The following is a 19,352-nucleotide window of genomic DNA, read 5'->3' on the forward strand; positions in this document are numbered from 1 at the left end:
TATGAGGTCATTGTAGTCGTGCTGAGGTGTATATCAATCAATCACATGCACAACCACATTAATAACTATGATTGAAAAACACCGATAAGCATTAATTATTATTATTAAATTATTAATATTATTACTATTATTAAAATTCATATATTTTTTTATTGTCATTATTAATTAATTTTTTTATCATTATTCATATATTAATTCTATTATAAATTTATTTATTATTATTATTCATATATTTATTAATTTTCTTAGTAATATAATGATTAGTCTTAGTAATATATCTAAGATTGGATGCTTTTGTGATCTAGGTTCATCATCATGATCAAGATGAGGAGCAAGTTCAAAATACCACCTAAATCTAGGTTCATCATCAAGATCAAGATGAGGAGACAGATCAAAATACCACTGATATATATCTTAGAGATGCAAGAGTAAATTTCCAATGGTCTAAAAAGAAAAAGAATAAAAAGAAGGTTTAGATGCAAAAAAATCAATTTTTTTATTAGATATTTTTGAATTTTTATTTTAATTAATTTAATTTTCAATTCTAATTATGATAGAATTTAAAAATTTCAATATTTTATTATATGACCCCAACATTTTTTTTTTAACAATTTCTAATAATTTATTATATAATCTAATAAGATATAAATATATTATTAATTAAATTATATTAATTTAAATTAATGATTAATTAAAAATAATATTTATATGATAAAATTAATATTAATAAAAAGCTAATAAATACTACTACTACAACAACAACAACCACCATTATGTGATTATTATGGTAGAATAGGATCAAGATATTATTAATAAATCATTATTTTAAAATTAATATAATTTTAGAAACCTAATAAATAAAATTAAAAATAATAAAATCAACATAAAAAAGGAAAAAAACCCTTAGAGCAAAACCTACATCAATGAAGAAAGAAGGAAACCAAGGGGTTAATAATAAAGAGAAGGCACCCATGAGCTAATTAATTTCCATCTGTCGTCTCTATTAAGAGTCTTACTCATCTTTTCGATTTCAATGGCTTCTCTTAATTTTCGGTGATGGAAATGATCAACCTTCGTGAGGACCTTAGAATCCTCTAAGAAAATATGGTGCTTCGTTAATTTAGCATGTTCTGTTAGAGCAGAGGAGCGGGTTCTACAATGTCTAAGGTATGTTGCGTGCTCTTAAATCCTTTAGGAAATGGAATGACTAGTATCTCCAGTGTAGGGGGTTCCGCAAGAACATGAAATTAAATAAACACCCTTTATGCATTTCAGATCAATAGGGTCTTTGAGAGATCTCAAAGAGCTACGAATGGTTTTTAAAGGTCTAAAGGTGGAGGCAATCTTTCTTTTCCTCAGAATCCTAGCAATCTTGTCAGTCGTCCCTTTGATAAAGGGAAGTTGTAGATTAGAGGCCACCTCAACCTCTTTCTCCATTCTAGGCCCTTGACTAGCTTTTAAAAAGGCTCTGAAACCTTGGAACTTATTATAACCATTCTTCTTGAAGACATTTAAGAGGTGGTTTCTCTCATCCATTAGATGGTCTTCATAAAAAACCCTAAAAGCCCTAGTAGCTAGAGTGTTGAGAAACCCTAGCTTCTAAGCTCGAAAGTGATGATATTTAGCTTCAAGATACTACTCACTATGGGTTTTCTTAGGAAAAACCAGGTGGGAGAAAGAACCATCATCTTTCCTTCAGATAAGAACATCATGAAAAGTCAAGCTTCCATTAACCTCACATTCCATAGTAAATTTAATGGAATCAGATTGATTATAATTAATAAATTTATTTATTTATTACAATTTTAAATAATATTTATTATATATTAATCATTATTATTATTACTGTTGTATTAAAAAATATTAATAGTATTTTTATTATTATTATAATTCTTTCTATCTTCATTAATACATTAAATAATTATAATTATTTTCATTAAAAAAAGATATTTCTTACCATTTTTTACATATTCGTGATTATTATTATTATTATTAAAAACCTTATAGATAAAGTTGAACCCAAATGTATTTTTCTTTTTAATTCAGATCTTCTAAAAAAATAAAGACCTAGATAAAAAAAATTGCAAGATAAAATAAAAAATTAAAAAACAAAAACAAAATACATCTAAGTCAGAGGTTGGGCCGCGTACCACAACACAAAAAGCAAGAAAACAAAAAATGATGAAATTCAAGGGTCAAAGGCCGGTGGTCAAGTTGCAAACTGCAACACAATAAAAGAACCGGGTTCTGGCTACATACCACAACACAATGAAAGAAAAATATTTTGAGCTGACCTCCCGACTCCCGAATTCCCCCTTATCCCAACTACGCTGCGCATTGGGGTTGTTATTCGCTGGCAAAAACACGAGATCAACACCATCCCGACTTTCGACGACTCGGCTGGCCAACGCCACGTGACTTTCACCTAGTCATCTTCTAAATACATGATTGCTCGACTTTAACACCGTTCCCACTTTTGAGAACCCGCCCATAATTTTTTTTTTTTTTTGGTTTCCAAAGGAAGCAAAATTCTCTTGAATTGATACTATAAAGCCTCCAAAAAATATTAAACCCTAACAATTTTTTCTAAACCTAGTGAACAATATTAAACCCTACGAATATCAAATGTTTGATTAATAAATCGAAGGTAGTGAATAAGATGCAACACATATAACAAAATTATATCTTTTCCCCTTCAATTTTGTAAATAGTTATTCCTTTCCAAAAAACCGAAAAAAAAAGAAAAAAATTTGCAGCAAAATATTAAAAAAAATTGAAAAATATTCAAATGTGCAAATCAAAGGTCGAATGGCAGACCTTTCTATTTCACAAAAGCATTTCACAAGTTTCTTACCAATTCCTGACTATAGTGGGATGGGACAACATAACCGAACAAAATGAACTTTGTTGTTCTCCATACCCAACCTCTCAACTGCTCGCCTCTTTGTTGACAGTGCTGGACTTGCCAACATTAAGGGGATTTCCCCGATATGAAGTCCCAATTAGACCTCACACTGTTTGGTGTATGAGTACCATCCGAAATACAAACGGGTTTTCGATGCAGTGGGTTTTAATGATGTGCCTTGGCTACAATAATGCATGGAGTGGTGTATGGTGACTTTGGTGGGAACAAGTGTGTGACTCTGTGGAAAGTCAAGTGTAATGCATGAAGGTTCTAACAAACGAAGGGAAAATGAGTGAGTCTCTTAGAATCCTATGATAGTATGCAACTTGGAAGGAACACACGAGCATAGAGACATCATAAGCTAATCTATGAAATAGTTCACAAGTTAACAATGATGGAAGTATACAATAACACGCATTCAACAAGAACTGTACCAATGAAAAGAAAATAGCTCATAAGCCTAAGCATAAGTTAAATAACATACATTCCAAACATAACAAGAATAGTCCTACTATAGTCACAACATATGCATGAAAATATGTCAGCTCTGGTCTTTTATTAAGTGAAAGTTTCAATCATATATATACCATTGACAAACGACTAGCCCCAATAGTGGAATATGAATTCAACCGCTGCTCCACCAAAGAAAGATGCTTCCTCTATGCTATGGAGAAGCTAAAGCTCTCACAAACTCCCAAGCTCCTGATTCTAAGTTAAAATCCTAGCCAAAAGCCCTTTACATGAGTTATGAGGGTCTATTTATAACAAAGGGGGTGACTATTCACTTCCCCTTGTGACTTTTGGACTTCCCTCATGACTCTTCAACTTATTTACAAGATGCCTCTTTACATTCACTACATCATGAACCTTGAACCCAAAGGATATATATATATATATATATATATATATATATATATATATATATATATATATATATTTTTTTTTTTTTTTTTAATTTTTTTTTTTTTAATTCAGATCTTATAAAAAAATAAAGACTTAGATAAAAAAATTGCAACATGAAATAAAAAATTAAAAAACAAAAACAAAATACATCGAAGTCGAAGGTTGGGTCGCATACCGCAACACAAAAAGCAAAAAAATAAAAAACAATGAAATTCAGGGGTCGGAGGTCGGTGGTCAAGCTGCAAACCGCAACACAATAAAAGAACCGGTTCCCGACCACATACCACAACACAATGAAAGAAAAATCTTCTGAGCTGACCTCCTGACTCCCAAGTTCCCCCTTACCCCAACTACGCTGCGCATTTGGGTTGCTATTCGCTGGCAAAAACATGAGATCAACACCATCTCGACTTTTGACGACTCGACTAGCCACCGCTACCCGACTTTCACCTAGCTGTCTTCTAAATAACTGATTGCTCAAATTTAACATTGTTCCCACTTCTGACAACCCATCCATAATTTTTTATTTTTTTTGGTTTCCTTAGGAAGCAAAATTCTCTTGAATTGATACTATAAAGGCTCCAAAAAATATTAAACCCCAATATTTTTTTCTAAACCTAGTGAACAATATTAAATCCTACAAATATCAAATGTCTGATTAAGAAATCGAAGGTAGTGAATAAGACGCAACACATAAAAAAAAATTGTATATTTTCCCCTTCATTTTTGTAAATAGTTATTGCTTTCCAAAAAATTGAAAAAAAAAAAATTGCAACAAAATATTAAAAAAAATTGAAAAATATTCCAATGTACAAATCAAAGGTTGAATGACATGCCTTTCTATTTTACAAAAGCATTTGACAAGTTTCTTACTTCCCAACTACTAACTATAGTGGGATGGGACAACATAACCGAACAAAATGAACTTTGTTGTTCTCCAAACCCAACCTCCTGACTGCTCCCCTCTTTTTTGACGGTGCTGGACCTGCCAACATTAAGGGGATTTCCCTGATATGAAGTCCGAATTAGACCTCACACTGTTTGGTGTATGAGTACCATCCGAAATACGAACTGGTTTTCGATGCAGTGGGTTTTAATGATGTGCCTTGGCTACAATAATGCATAAAGTGGTGTATGGTGACTTTGGTGGGAACAAGTGTGTGACTTTGTGGAAAGTCAAGTGTAATGCATGAAGGTTCTAACAAACGAAGGGAAAATGCGTGAGTCCCTTAGAAGCCTATAATAGTACGCAACTTGGAAGGAACACACGAGCATAAAGACATCATAAGCTAATCTGTGAAATAGTTCACAAGTTAACAGTGATGGAAGTATACAACAAAACACATTCAACAAGATCCATACCAATGAAAAGAAAATAGTTCATAAGCCTACACATAAGTTAAATAACGTACATTGCAAACATAACAAGAATAGTCCTACTATATTCGCAACATATGCATGAAAATGTGTCAACTCTGATCTTTTATTAAGTGAAAGTTTCAATCATACATATACCATTAACGAATGACTAGCCCCAATAGTGGAACATGAATTCAACCACTACTCCAGCGAAGAAAGATGCTTCTTCTATGTTATGGAGAGCAAAGGCTCTCACAAACTCCCAAGATCCTGATTCTAAGCTAAAATACTAGCCAAAAGCCCTTTACATGAGTTATGAGGGTCTATTTATAACAAAGGGGGTGACTACTCACTTTCGCTTGTGACTTTTGGACTTCCCTCATGATTCTTCAACTTCTTTACAAAATGACTCTTTACATTCACCACATCATGAATCTTCACATTCGAATATTGGCACTTGGAATTCCACTTAAAAATTAATTACAAAAGAATATTATGATACACTCGTACACATATAAGATAAGATTGGGTAGAGCCAACTAGACAGCCTAATAAGACAAAATAATTAAGCTTGAGTTTTGGGAAACTCTAGCTCAACAACTTCCACTTGATGTTTCTTGGTTACGTAACACTCCCAAGATTTTTATTGCATGATGACATACCCAAACTATGCGATGGTGTTAGGATGAAGTAGACTCTAGCCTCCATGGCATCTGGGTAGAATGATTTGCAATCGGTTTGTGTTTCCTTCTTGAACAGGAGAAGCAAGGTGTTGATTTTGATAGGGCCACCAATGTATTTTTTCATATTATGTTTGATTACCTCTAGATCTTACTTGATGAATATCTATGTCAAATGTTCCAAGTATTATTTAATCTCCTTCCTAACCTAATTCCTACGCTTGATCTCCATGAGTGACCCGAATGATGGGATGTTGTGCAATTTCACCAAGAAGTCCAGGTTGTTGTATAATTGTGCATACGGGGCATGAGCATTGGAAATGAACAAGGTAAGTTGTTTGCTATTCTAGATGAGCATCTGAACCTTTTATTTCTCCAACTCTATCTCTTGCCTTGTCTTCTTTCCCAATTCAATAAGTGCCCCTTTGTATTGCATTGACTATTCATGCATGGCAGCAATAGTTGATTGCACATAATTAAGAGTTTTGATATAATCTTTACATTTTTGCTACAACACATGCAAGTGGAAAACTACCATATGCATGGTAATAGGCTTCTCATAAAGACTCTACATGGTTTCTGCCAGTGTTGATACTTCATCAAGTCTCACTTCCTTCAGTTCTTCCAGAAAGACCTATGTGGGAGCTACATTCTATAACTCTGCTCGGAGTTGTTAAAAATATTTCCTAGAAGCCTAAAATTTCTTTGTCAATTGTTTGTTCTTGATCATCGGGTTATTTGTGTTTGACTTTGTAGCACCTGTGAAGGCCAAGTTGGTTGCAGAAATGGCACCCAAATTTATTTTGGTGTGTGTCACGATCACCCTTTCTCCGATGAATGCCAGAGAAGCGAGACCATTTGGAAAATGTTTATTCGTCGCTTCTACAATATTTTTTTGCAGTTTTTCATAAGTCAGATTCTACGTTTTTATAACCGAACCTTCGTCAAGAGAAACAATTTCCTCTTCCTTGCTTGGAACTTTCTCTACCAGAGGATGGCGAGAATGGTGGCCTATTGTGTACTTGGCATAAGGTCGACATATTAATTCTGCGACTCTAGTTCCTCCTCCATGTATTGTATTTTGATCAACTACTCAATCTCTTAAGTGAGATCTTTATCCTACATTTGTTTTCTCTCCTCTTATAGCTGTCCATTCTGCCCTTATTCTTCAGCTTTTCCTTGTGTTATTTCTTATGCTACTACTTTTCACCTTTCTTCTTCTTCCTGCTTCTGCCTTTCTTCCTCCAATTTCTTGTGATGTTGTTCTTCCCTCTGCTTTTTTTATGCTTACTACACCCTCTGTTTCCTCTTATTCTATGATGCCATGGCCACTTTAAGTATTAATGGATCTTCTTTCATCTTGCGGCTTCACTCTCCCCCTAGACTCTGCAAAACTTTCTTCTTTCTCTTCTCATACATTGGGTTGCACCATTTCGGTGGTACTGATTCTGGAGTGATTTATTTTTATGACGTAGCATGTGAAGTTCTTGCAAAACTAACCGGCCTGCGGGAATTTGAGGTATTGTAACAATTCTTCCATGGTTTCTCCTCCAACTAGTGAAATGCCTCGCTTAGCCAATGGAAATAAATCCTAGTACACTAGTCTCTACAAGCATTATGGGGATCCTACAGATTGAATTCCACAGTACTGAATGAAAAATTTTCTATCTTCATTGTATCCACAACTTTCATATTCTTCATCTTGTACAATCTGATTTGCATAGAAAGAGTTGGCCAAGGAAATTTCTTCTTCCTGTGAAAAGCTGCTAATAACCCTGTGAAGAGATGATACACAATTCTTGAATGACTAACTTATCGATGGAATACCCTGGTAAAATATGCGGAGACTTCTGTCTGCAGAACAAACTGAGGAAATTTCCATTAAGTGAGGCAAACTAATGTATTATCTCTAACACTGCTTCCATTCCCCCATGTGACATGCAAGGTGGATCTTCCTCAAAGATCAACCTGTACAATGGAATGAGGAATTGATTAGTTAGCTTCTCCATTACTCCTTTTTGGATGCACTCCAAAAGCATCTTGCAATAAAAATACATGACGAGATCTCATGGTTTCCAAGTCTAATTCATGCTAGGGAATGCATTGGGTGTGCATATTGCATCCAACAAATATGGAGACATGTAAAATCTATCTTCTATTCCCTTGGGAGGATTCAAGGCATTGGCTACATGGCTCTGCATTTATTGAGCCACTAGGCCTAGCTAGTTGAATGGTTTACCTCATTCAAAACTTGGTTTAGGAGGAATTCCCACCTTTGAGGATAGGTCTTGGTGCTCTGCTAGATGTAGCTTCTGCAACATAAAAGTATTAAGATCTAATAGGCCATCCTAAGATATTTTGTCTTGTAAGTGTTTTTAGGTGTCTGATGGAACTTTGTTGGATCTTTCGCATAGCCTATCACAATATCCTTGGTGTTCAAGTAGCTAGTTATCACATAAAATTACAAATCCATGATTAATTCTAGCTGCAGAAAATGGTACATAAGATGATAATCTAGTGCGAGAAAAGAAGCAACTCTTTGTCCACTGTCACTATTGAGAGTCATAGTCTTTGGATCTATATGGGATATTATCCGGGTGACAACATATGCACATGGAAAAGTTCAATAATTGCATGCAATCCTGTGTAGACCTGATTGTTGGACATTGACATACACCTACCAGTCTTCTAGATCTACCTTAAATGTTCTTGATGAGAAAATTTCATTCACCTTCTACCATGTGATATTTGATTCATTTTCTAAACTTGTGTACTCTCAACTACCTCCCTGGTGCTTCTATCTGTGGTATCCTTTGAAGTAGATCTGTTTGGTGCCATGATGTCAATGACTGAAGAAGAGAGATACTCAACAACTGCGATACCTGTGGGAGGAAAAAGAAATCAAGGAAGACATAAATTAGCTTCAACAAAATGATTTTATAAGCAACATCAAACAACAACCACAGGGACTAAGTAATAAAATTGCACAATTTTTGAGGTGATGGAGGGAGACTCATTGCTTGAACTATGCATTACATAGTCTCAACAACTACTGGTGCACCTTGAGGCTAGAGACTACACAATGTGTAGTTATGCTTGGGTAGGCTGAGGTGGAAAATGTGCATTATGCAGTGTGAGTGGCCATGGGATGGGCTTGAGCCCTGGAACTGTGAAATACACAGTTGGGCCATCCTTGCACTGTGCACTATGTAGCCTCAGAGTCCAATCTTAGAGCTTGAGCCTTGGACTTGCACAATGCCTAGCTAGACAAGAAAAAAAATGAATAAGGGATGAGCAGATTTTCCTAGCAAGAGTGTGGGAAAGAAGAAAATTTGAGTTATGGTGCAATTTGAAGTGCAGACCTGACTAAGTATGGATATATTAGTGCTAAACAGGTGTGGAAGATCAAAATTCAAGAGGGTAGAAAAGCATGCATGGAGAGTCATCGAAATGGTGACCACTAATGGGAAAAAATAAGAAAACTAAAGAGGCACTTGTAAAAGGCGAGAAACAGACCGAACCAACTCTTGTATAAGCTAATATATATTAAAACCCTAGCAACCATGAAAATAAACAAGAAAGAAAACACTCACAGAAACCAAATGATAAAAAACGACAGAAAAAGCGACAAAAGATGACAAAAGAAAAACTCACCCAGAAAAGCACTGGAAACTCCAATGAAGGCTCCTTGATCTCCTCGGAAATTTTAGAGCTCCAAGATCAAATGTGAAAATTATCTTTAGGGGCATCCATTATATAGATCTAGATAGATTAGGGTTGATGATGCGCATGCCTAAAATCAAGGAACAAGCAACACTTGGTGGAAAGTTTCAAAAATAGTAAGTGTGCCACCTTTGGGAAACTCATTAGTGAATCCCTATTTGTTAACGGGAAAAGTGTCTATTTAGAACTGCTCTATCCCACTAAGGTGTGACAGTTGCCTTAGAAACAAACAGAGAAAAACTACTTTTGTATTTCCTTTATGAATTATAGATAGAGAGGAATAGAAAGAACCAACCTGTGTCTTGCGCTAATCCTTTGATCCAATCCCTCTCTTCTTTGATAGTCTCCAGCTACCTGCTCCCTTGCTTACCCAGCTTCGCAAAGTACTTGTAAGATCACAGAAGAAGAGCACTATACAAAGACATGGATCTATATTCATAAACAACTTAGGATCAGATTTAAGTTAACCATACAAAATGTAACAAGCATCAATGATACAAAAGCATGGAGGAAAACTCAAATAGTTTTAATTGATAAAAAAGAAAAGATCCAGGAGGAGTTACAACCAGCGGTTCCGACCCAGCATCAACCTCCCAGCAAAGAAGCCCCTCTCCACCTCAAACAAAGCATAAATCACCCAACAATCTGATGTTTGTCTCTAGAAACCAACAACAATTCCTTACAATATGCAAAATTCCAGCCCCCGGATCTCTGGGATGAGGGATCCATATATAGATATCTGTAAGGAGGATGAGTCAGCTTGTGATTTGATTAGTGTCTTCTCTCTATCAGTTCTTGCTTCCACTTGGAGACTGAAGGCCTCTTACTCATCCTTGGTCGAATTTAGTGAGGCAAGTGTCACAGGAGAAGATTATGGAAGCTTCCATTGTATCTCCACCTCGCAGAATGACACTGCCATTTGTCATTTCTCGCCCATCGCACCCCACAGAAGGGACTTTGGAAATGCAACGCACCCTCACAGTGTATTTAGGTGCAATGCAACGTACCTAGCCAGTGGAGCAGCTGAAATGATCCTGTTTTGACCAATTCTGAGCAGTTTTTGGTGGAGAACTTCTGGGAGAAGCTATAATCTGTTGACCTTGTTCCTTTAGGGGTTAGAATAACACTTTTAGGGACTTAGGAGCCCTTGGTTTATGGACATTTCATGCTTGGAGTTGTAGGGCACAAAAATTTCTATAACAGTTTCCCCCTAAAGTATGAGGCCGTTAACCTTTTGGTGTCGGGTGAAATGCTTTATTATGAGGATCCGAAGTTCTTTCAATGCTGGGAGGAGACCTGTAATAAGATACAATACAATACATTATCTTCATACTATTTTCATGATCTAGTTGAGGCGGGCATTCCCATGCTCAGCTTTATAAATTCATTTCCATGTACATAGGACAAACAATCGTCTGAGTGTAGACTGATGATTCTGGTAGAGCCATCATCCTTTTGAGTGGATGATTATCTGTGCAGCAATGATGTACATTTAATGTCTTTATTTCCCTGAATATATATCGCAGCCCGGATGGATGAAACTAGATCCGGGGTCTTCAATCTCATCCGATCTTCACTCGAAGTACAAGTCGATCCATGTGAGAAATGTTCTGAATTCGAACACAGAAAGACATCGCTTGATTACCAGTCAATGATGTAAACCGTTAACAAGCGCGAGAGGAATCACCGATAATGATAATGATCCTCAAGGTACTGTAGTACAATTCACGTGGTGTGAATAAAGGACTTGGCGTCGAACACCACGCAAAATCTTTCGGTCGAAGGCCATTGATGTAAACCTGTCGCCGGAAGTGAGAAACTTGCCATTGAGGCATGCAAGCTTCAAAGTACTGAATGGGGTGTTCCTAGATCAACTTCTTGGATAATGAGCTAATGTCGACAAGAAGTGATCCGTCACAGGAGGGCCTTAATGAATCCCACATCAATGACACGGAACGGAGCAAATGATTTTGATGGAGGTGAAAACGATCTGGTGATATAAGGTTCAGGGCGGCGGTCATGAAAGAATGGAGTATAATGTATGGTAGTGGCTGAGACACAGGTGACTTCTCTGGATGACTTCTCTTGAACATATCGGCGACACTGATGTGATGGATTGGTAGCATTAACCCCAAATGTGGATGGTATGGCGTGACCATGGTGATGTGACCGGTGAATGAAACAACCCAACCCGACTCGGACACGGAGTGGAAGTGTCATGTTCAAGAGCGACTTGCTACCAACAAAGTTTCTTTGAGTTTTCTTCCCAATTTTTCCCCAGTCATTGCTGACCAGTACCTCTTTATTTTTGTCAAGCTTGAGGAGGATAACATATGCTTGTTCTATAATTTGCCCTTCGGGCAAACCCATCGCTATGTTTTAACGAGCCTAGCGATAGTGAAACTCGTTCTCGTCTATAGACAAGTTTGTCGCTATTAATCTTTTTAACGAGTTTAACGACAAAGATAACTCGGTCCTTTTCAATTTTAGAGAGTCTGAAAAGGAACGTAAAGGAAACTCCAAAATTCCTTTTTCGTCATCAAATCCCTTAAGTCCAAAAAAGTATAAAACAATACAGAAGGGATGAATTTTCGATAGTTTTAACGAGCCGAACAAAACAAGCGCTCGATATTTTTGTGTAATAATCCCTCAGGTCCAAAAAGATTAAAATCTAGAGGAGGGATAGCACTTCCTGTCCCTTTAACGAGCTGGAAAGGCCAAGGACTCGGCAATCTTTTCATATTTTACGAGTCAGTTGAAAAGAGCTTAAAGGAGACTCGTCTTTTGAGGAACGAGTGATAAAACGGGTAGCAGCTGATTCCAGGTAAGGTTTGGAATTTTCCAATCACGGCAGTGTCACAAGGATGGCTAGTGAAATCACTCTTCGCAGCTGTTCCTCAAAATGGGTAAACAATCAAATGGAGGTGAATGATCGGCCAATGAAAAAGTGGAGGTGACAGTGCAAACACGACCAAGGCTTTAACGGCTGAAGTACTACATTCACGATGGTTATTTACCGGGGAATAGTTCATTTTTTAATGAGCTTAAACGCGGGTGGAAACATTTGCTCATGTCTTATGTTTATTTTTTAACGAGCTTGAACTATGTGCTAAAACTGCTCGATTGAATGGTCCCTTTTTGATTTTACTATAAATAGCTTAGTTCTTTCAAAGATTGTACTGCATTTTCAACTGCTTCATCAAACTAGTCAGAAATGAACAATATATGCTTGAAAACGAGTTAGAACACTAATATTTTACTTTGAACTACGTAAAAAGTAATGAAAAAGTGTTTTTACCTCTCATTTTACCATTTCATTTGAACTTTGGTTTGTTGGAGCTTTGGAGGTGCTTTTCTCCCTTGATTTTCATCAGCTGATTTCGGGAGATTCTGTGGACGATTCTCGACGCTGTTTGGACCAGGTAGGAGCTAAACCTGAGCTCTTTCATTTCATGGTTTCCATTTTGCATTCTGAGCTTGATTCCTAGTTTTTCTGAGCCCCTGGGGTTTGAAAAACTCGTTCTGCCTTCAACGCACCCTCTGTGTATCGAAAGGTGCGTTGAATGTTGGCCATTGTGAAGGCCATCTGACATGCAACGCACCCATAGTACTGCTGCAGGTGCGATGGGCGCAGAGAAGGAATTCTGTGCACAATTTTTGATGGAAATTTTGCCTGTTTCTTGCCAAAATCAGGATCTAACTCTTCTCTTGTTTGTTTTTCATAGATCTTTGGAGAAAGATGACCATTACATGATGAGAACGTGAGCATGAAGAAGAGGACATGCTTGCCCTACATGATCCAGTTACAGTAAACACACTGCGGAACTGTGGCTTGCTGAAGTTTTTCCGCATTTCTAGAATGAGACAACAGATCAACTTACTGCAGTATTTGCTCGATGCTTGGGATCCTACCAACCAGGTTTTCCAGATCAGGGGAAAATCTATCCCCTTGACTGTAGTAGACATCTATTTCTTGACCGGTTTGTCGAGGCGGGATGCCCCCATCTCTTTATCAGGTTCGGCCCGAGGAGGTGACTCGGTGAGAGATTATGTTCGCCGGTACTGCAGAGAAGGATCTCAGCCGAGTAAAGACGGCAAGATCATCATCCGTGATGTCACTGACAGGTCCCTTAGGACTATTCTGTTTACTTTTGGTAGGATGGCCAGTGGTGCGGCTCTTCACGTAGCCAACCGATCTTATATGCAGTATGCCTTGGAATGCCTCCAACCGAAGGTGTTCAACTGGTGCGACGCAGTACTTCTTGTGATGAAAGAACAGTTGACCAAGATAAAGAGCGGAAGGTTGAAGAACTTTGGGTATGGTTCTATTTTGACTGCCTTTGCCTTGGAGAAGATACCACTGATGCAGCCGTAATACATTGCACTCGATTTACCTTCTCCTACTGAACCACGTATGCAGAGATGGGTTGACCACATGTCTAGGCATGCTAGCCAGTCTCAGATTTCATTTTCTGATACCTTCTTCAGGTGGTTTGATCGTCAGGAGATGGTTTATTCCGAGTATCCATACGCTGGCATGGACTTCCGGGGTGATCCGGATCTGGTACTGCCGGATGGTGAACAGTGGGGCGCCATTGGTAAAATCTCTGACCATATTCCTGTTTATCGTTTTTGCTTATAATGTCCTTGTGATTTACTCTATCAAGACTTTAATCAAACTCATGTGTACATGCAGATGTTGGTCTTGTTTGTCCAGCAGTTCGCCCGAGAGTACCAAATGCCGCCCCAGCAGGAGAGGCCGTCAAAAGGGCTATCCTTCGTGACCTCGACGTGGCGAGACTCTCGCAACATTACAGGAGCAGGTTGAGGGCCTCACTTTTGGTATTCCAGATGTGAGGACTGACGAGCTACCCTTGAGGCTACAGCGGCATACTACTGGTGTGCCAAGACGATGGACTCGTCTCTTGCGCATGATTGCACAGGCTGTGACTTGCTATCACGAGCATCATTAGACTAGGGTGCCCCCTAGCATTTTGAGTTTTTTGGTCATTTGACCGATTTTGTCTTGGTTACAGAACATTACGTGTAAACCATAAACAGTTATATATATTTTTGATTTTTGGAGTTTTATTTTGGTTAAGTTACATGATCCAAATGCAAACATTGATGGTATGTTTCTTTTTATAAATGTTGCAAATGTCTATCTAACACATAATTTGCTAATGAGTCAGTTAATGTGTTTAAGTTTTTGGAAATATGTTGATATTGAATAGAATCAAATTATCTTTCCAAAACCTTAACCCTTAGGAACATGCGATAAATAGCTGGATTTCAGACAGAATAGATACCAATGAGTTGTAGTATTACGAGTTGTGAGTCTAGCCTGACAATTAGTCGGCGTATACCATGTGTGATGGCATCAGAGAGAAGTTCTAGCAACGCGCTATATTTAGCGATGTTATTTGTTGATCGACCAATACATACCCCTCTGAAACTTACTAACTCGCCGCTTGGATCAAAAATAGCCCAGGCTGCGGAAGATAGGTTCCGCGAACTACGACTTGCTCCGTCGGCATATCCAACACATGACTCCAATAGGTTTTACATCTGCGACAAATGTAAAAAGTGGATTACTTGACCAAAATAAATACTTTAGCGAAAACAAAAACATAACAAAAGCATACAGGTTACCATTACGCATAGTAACGCTTGAGGTACAACCCATTACGAGGCTGCGCCAGTGGAATTCCATCATAATCCATTAACTCGTAGGCTCCTTTTGCTAACACTCGTTTAAAAATATAGGGGCCCATCCATAAAGACTTAAATTTACCTGCTCCCAATTTATCGGATTCTTGGTCGTAAAGCAAGACCAAGTCACCTTCTGAGAAGACACGGGGTTTGACATTTTTGTCGAACTGCCCCCTTGACTTGTTTCTTATGGGCTTCGTTAGCCAAAGCAGCGTCACGACGGGTTTCATCCAATTGGATTAATTCCAAGAAACGAGCCTCTTCTTCTGAAGTTCTGGGGAGGAGATCAATTGCGAGTTTGAGAGACGAGATTTCACACTGGATTGGTAAGACTGCTTCCAGGCCATATACTAGTTGGAAAGGTGTGAACCCGGTTGCATTCCTTACCGATGTTCGGTAAGCCCACAAAGCTGAGTACAGGATTAGGTGCCATCTTCTTTTGTGAACTCCAATCATCCTTTGCAGCATGCGTTTCAGGACCTTGTTGATTGCTTCAACTTGTCCGTTGGCTTGCGGATAATATGGAGTAGAGCTGTTGTGAGACAACCCTAGTTTGGCAGCTAATTTGACCATCATGTGATTGCGAAAATGCGATCCATGATCTGTGACTATAGCCTGTGGTACGCCGAATCTGGCGACTACATGATTGAAAAAGAAGAGGGCAGCTGTTTCACCAGTATTATCTAATGTAGGCATCGCCTCGGCCCATTTGGTAAAATAGTCAATTGCGACTATGATATACCCATGCCCCCCGGTTGAGGTGGGGTTACATGTCATGAAATCGATGCCCCATTTGGCGAATGGCCCAACAGCAACTATTGGCTGTAAAGGTGCGGGTGGTCTTCTGGTTTTGCTGTCGAAAATTTGACAAGCATGGCAACTTCTGACTGTGGTTATGCAATCTTTGAACATTGTTGGCCAGAAGTATCCTGCTCGTAAGATTTTTTGTGTTGTAGCATATCGAGATTGATGCCACCCACATGTGCCTGAATGACAATCATTCAGGACTTTTTCGGCCTCCTTATGTGTGAGGCACCTTCTCAGAACTGTATTGATACCGCGACGGTAAAGTGTATCACCGACGATCATGTAGTCTTTTGATTGGTATCGAATACGTTTTTGTTCAGAGTGGGAGGTGTTGGGCCTATATTTTTGGGTTTGGAGATAAATGATTATATCCCCATACCACTCATTGCTTGTAGATATCAGAAACAAATTTTCATCCACGATTGTTTCTTCGGATGTGTCATCGTTGGACGACGATGGGAGATCGCACAGTAATTCTGTGAAAACTAGAGCTTTCTTTGACTTGGATTTTACAAATTCCAGATCAAACTCTTGTAGGATTGCTATCATTTTGAGTATTTTCCCCCCAGAAACTGTCGCGACAATATATAAGTCATGGGGTTGCAATCTGACAGAATGGTAGTTTTCCGAAAGAGGACATAGTGTCAAAATCTCTGTATCTCTTGAGCAGCTGCGAGTGCTAGCTTTTCAACGTACGAATACTTGCTTTCTATATCATTTAAGTTTTTACTTAAATAATATATAGGATGTTCAATTCCATCGACTTCTTGGACTAAAATCATTGCGATGGTCGTATCTGCTGCAGCCAGATACAGGTTAAAATCTTTTTGATAATCAGGAGCGTACATTAATGATGCTTTCATTAGGGATTCTTTTAAAGCATCAAAGGAAGCTTGTGCAACCTGATCCCAGACAAAGGGTACTTCCTTTTTCAAAAGATGTGTATAACCTTTAGCAAGTTCGGCGTAATTTGGAATGAACCTCCTCAGAAAGTTTGCTTTCCCTTGCAGTTTTTGAATCTGAAGCAAATTCGAAGGTGGAGGCAAATTTATGATTGCCTGGACCTTACATGGGTCGAGACGAATCCCGTCCTTGGAGACTACAAAGCCAAGTAAACGACCGGAACTGACGCAAAATACACATTTGTGTGGATTGAGTCGTATCTTGTAGTGTCGGCAACGTAGAAATATCGCTCTTAAATGTTGCAGATGATCAGTCCGCTTTCGCGAATGAGCCGGAAGGTCGTCGAGGTATGGTTGAACGATGTTTTTGATGTCATGGAAGGCATAATTCATTGCCCTCTGAAACGGCACCCCTGCGTTCTTTAAACCAAAGGGTAATTTTCGATATGTGAATGTGCCCCACGGACAAATAAATGCAGTCTTTCACTGGTCCTGTGGGCAGATATTTATTTGATTATACCCAGAGAATCCATCCATGAATGAAAAGATTTCGCATCCGACGCATTCATCAATTATCTGGTCAATGAAGGGTGTAGGGTAGTTGTCTTTTGGACAAGCTTGATTTACATCCCTATAATCGACACACACTCTAATTGTTCCCTGTTTTTTCATAACAAGGACGATGTTCGATACCCAATCAGTTAGAGGAACCAGGTAGATGAAACCAGCATGGAGAAGTTTTTCAACTTCTGCCTTAATGGCAGTGGTTTTCTTGGGGTGCACCTACCTTAGCCGTTGTCGTACTGGTTTGACATCTGGATACATCTTAATTTCTTGTTCAACGATACTCGAGTCAATGCCCGACATTTCACTATATGACCAAGCAAAGACATCTCTGAATTCACGAAAAAGAGCGTTATATATTTCCAGTTCTGAAGGAGAACAACATTTGCCAACATAAATATTCTCTACAACATCTGTTTTGGTCGAGATATTTATGGCTATAGTCTCTTCAATGTTGGACAAGTTTCGCTCGGAATCCACCGTGTTTACAGTATTTGATAGGAAATCAAAGACTGAAGGATGATAAAGGTCATCTTGAGTATCTTCTCCACAATTCGGAAGAAGGGAACGATGGTGGGAATCATTCCATGGTGCTCCTTCAATTACCATTGATTGGACAATTCCTTCGTCGGTGACATGCACTTGCGACCAAGGATCTGAAGGGGTATCATATTCTCTAGACCTATCTATCCAAACGTTAGATGAGCGTTGATTTGGGTTTGCCTCCCATGCTAGGAACATTGATTGCTACAATATTTCCGTTGGGCTTGGGGGTAAAACCATTGCATGATCCATGTCGATATCGTTTTCTGAAATCTTTGTAGAAGATATCATGTTGCAGGTTCCTATCGACACTACTTCCGCCAAGTTGATTGGAGGTGGAAGGGTGAAAGTTCCCATTAGTATAGGATCTTTTAATAGGCCTACTCCGATATTTTGAAGCGAATGAGAGCTTCCATGGATCATGGGAATGCTTCCTGTAACTTGAGAACTGTTGGGGAGGAAGTTTTGTTGATCGACGATTGTAATCCCTCCTTGAAAGGGAAATTCAATCTTCCTGAAATAGGTTGACACAACAGCCGCCATAGCATATATCCATGGCCTTCCTAGTAGGATGTTGTAATCAAGATTGCCATCGATTACTTCAACATCTACTTCTACTGTTTTCCCTCCTAGTTCAACTTTCAAGTTACTTAGAATACCATATGGGGTATATGTCCTTCCGTCGAATGCTTTTAATGTTGTCAAAGATCGCGACAAGGTTGGAGATCCTAAAGTTTTCCAGCAACTCATCGACATAATGCATGTAGATGCTCCCTCATCAATAATTGTTCGATGAACAATTTTGTTGAGGGCTTTCACTTGAACAAGGAAAGCTAGTTGAGCTGGTAATTGAGGATCGTATCCTTTATGATCGAAGGATACTAGATTAGAATCCTTTGGGTCTATCCCACCAATGGCTGATAATAAAGCCTGCCTTTGGGATGGGCAATTCTGTAGTACTTCAAGAGTCGACATAGCGGATGGCGATTGTGCCAAATCTTCCACTATATTATAATGCTGTGCCGCTCTAGCGCGGGGATTAAACGTTGACTTGTGTACTACTCCCTTTGGCGGTTTTATTGTCAATTCAGGAATGATGGGTGGCGCAACTTCCGTCGAAGTTGTTGTCGAACTACTAGGTTGATATTTATCCTTGTTGTTCGACAGCTGTGGATTCCCATAATCTTTGTTCCTTGTCGATATCAAAGCATCATTTTGCTGTTTTGAAACCGACAACATTAGCACTTGAGACGG

Source organism: Pinus tabuliformis, chromosome 2_2 (assembly GCF_031772625.1).
Source record: "Pinus tabuliformis cultivar Carrire ecotype Pingquan chromosome 2_2, CPIR1, whole genome shotgun sequence".
NCBI classification, from domain to species: Eukaryota; Viridiplantae; Streptophyta; class Pinopsida; order Pinales; family Pinaceae; genus Pinus; species Pinus tabuliformis.